Below are 2,500 nucleotides of genomic sequence, written 5' to 3'. Positions count from 1 at the left end.
AATCAAATCAAATCAAATCATTCTTGTTTTAGATGACAGAAAACATCAAAACACAGCCATATATGATAGAAGCCTCTCCATTGTAGTGGCAAGCAGCCATACTTTGATTAGAGTCGAATTGAAACAATATTTTGGTGGAAAATGTATATATGGATTTCTGATTGATGACATCTCCTTGGTAACGACATCATGGTAACATCAGCTATTCACGGAATGGACGCACAGCTATTCACAGAGGGTTGCATATTGTAGAAGACCTTATATAAAACATTATGTAAAAACAGCAGGGAGCAGGGGGAGGTTATTTTAAAAGCAGGTGCAGTGATCAGAGACTAGTAATCTAGTAATCTAAGTAAGAGTTTTTAAAAGAGGGTAACAAGATGAAGGTGTTGAGATTTAGTGTCCTTTGCAACTCATTCCAGTCAGTAGGGGCAGTTAGTAGGGGCTAACCCGAACCCTAACCCTAACCCTAACCCTAACTCGAAAGAGTGATGGCCGAAGGAGGTGCGGACTTTTGGGATGACCAAAATTATGAATTTGCTGGAGCGTAGATTCCGTATGTGTGTCAGTAACAGCTTCACATTCTAAAGTAAAGTAAGTAAGTAAGTAAAACGTTACTTATATAGCGCTCTTCACAGCACGGGGGGGAGGGCGTTCCAGAGTCTCTCAGGTCGGGGGGGAGGGCGTTCCAGAGTCTTTCAGGTCGGGGGGGAGGGCGTTCCAGAGTCTCTCAGGTCGGGGGGGAGGGCGTTCCAGAGTCTCTCAGGTCGGGGGGGAGGGCGTTCCAGAGTCTCTCAGGTCAGGGGGGAGGGCGTTCCAGAGTCTCTCAGGTCGGGGGGGAGGGCGTTCCAGAGTCTCTCAGGTCGGGGGGGAGGGCGTTCCAGAGTCTCTCAGGTCAGGGGGGAGGGCGTTCCAGAGTCTCTCAGGTCAGGGGGGAGGGCGTTCCAGAGTCTCTCTGGTCAGGGGGGAGGGCGTTCCAGAGTCTTGGGGCCGTCCCCTCAAACGCTCTGCTGTCCCCTTTAGTTTTAAGTCTGGTCCATGGTACGAATGACCTCAGGATGACCTCAGTGACCGGCTGGATGAGGAGGCGTGGATGAGATCGGAGGTGTAGGCGGGGGCTTGGCCATGGAGGGCTCTGAAGGCGAACACCAGCACTTTGAAATGAATTCTGAGTTGACTATAGTCAGTCTGACCCGCGAGGGCACACCTTAGGCAGCTGCCATTGGCTAGCCGCCCTCTCTGTCACACTTGACTGCCTCTGTCGTCAACAGCCATTGGTCAAAGTCAAGGCTACTTTACAGTCAGTGTCTTGAGTGTGTGTGTGTGTGTGTGTGTGTGTGTGTGTGGCTGCCTGCCTGCCTGCCTGCGTGTGTGTGTGTGTGTGTGTGTGTGTGTGTGTGTCTGTGTGTGTGTGAGTGCATTGAGGTCATAGATATGTGTCATACATAGATATACACACATACTGTACCTCTACAGGTGTATTGCAGGCCTTTCTAGTGCCTTCTAAGGTGCTACAGAAAATCATTATTCTCATCTTCTGGTTGTTTTCTGCTCCACAAACAAACCGTTGTGAAAACAACAAGGTTTTCTAAAGCACGTATGATGAAGCACGGCGGAGCCTCTTCATCCAGCGTAGAAGTACAAAAGGACATCTCTGGCAGCAGTCAAACCTCACTTTTTCTCCTTGAGTCAGACAAAGTGTAGAACAGCGGGACATTGTTCGTGTTCTTTTATTAAAATCGATTTCTCATTACAAGGACGTAGCCAGCGATGATGGAGATACTACTCCCTCTCTCCCTCCTTCTTGTTCTCCTCTCTCTCTCTCTGTCTCTCTGTCTCTCTCCCTCTCAGTCTCTCTCTCTTTCTTTCTCTCTCTCTCTCTCTCTCTGTCTCTCCCTCTCTCTCTCTTTCTCTCTCTCCATCTCCCTCTCTCTCTCCTTCTCATTCATCTGTCTTTTTCCCCCCCTCTCTCTCTCTCTGTCTCTCTCTCTCCATCTCCCTCTTTCTCTCTCTCCCTCTCTCCTTCTCATTCGTCTGTCTTTCTGACTCTCCCTCTCTCTCTCTCTCTCTCTGTCCCTCTCTCTCTCTTTTCATTCCAGTCTTTTAGCGAGCATGCGTTAATTAGAGCCTAATCAGTGGTAATATCTTTCCCTGCGTCTCCTCCAGACCAGGAACAGGAACAGGAACAGGGAGAACAGGTACAGGGGCCCAGGCGCTGAGCGGAGCGGCTAATTAAGGCGCCAGAGATGGAGGAGACGGAGGAGAAAGGAGGAGTGGAGAAGAGAAGCGGGCGGAAGATAAAAACCTCTCTTTCATTAACTGGTCCGTACAGGCACTCACCCCTCTGTGTGTGTGTGTGTGTGTGTGTGTGTGTGGGTGTGTGTGTGTGTGTGTGTGTGGGTGTGTGTGGGTGGGTGTGGGTGTGTGCTAGCGTGTGTGTGTGTGTGTGTCGGTGGGTATGTGTGCGTGCTAGAAAGTGTATGTGGGTGTGTGCGTATGT

General features: G+C 49.9%; 1 protein-coding gene across 1 annotated transcript in view; it reads left to right on the top strand.

The window, feature by feature from the left end:
• zfpm1 (zinc finger protein, FOG family member 1) overlaps window positions 1-2,500 on the top strand; it is a gene marked incomplete at both ends in the record, with an annotated part of 35,953 nt that overhangs the window by 32,506 nt on the left and 947 nt on the right. The window lies entirely within an intron of this gene.

Source organism: Nansenia antarctica (assembly GCF_963989245.1).
Source record: "Nansenia antarctica genome assembly, chromosome: 9".
Lineage (NCBI taxonomy): Eukaryota > Metazoa > Chordata > Actinopteri > Argentiniformes > Microstomatidae > Nansenia > Nansenia antarctica.
The sequence above is the reverse complement of the archived record's forward strand: the minus strand, read 5'-3'. Positions and strand labels throughout refer to the sequence as shown.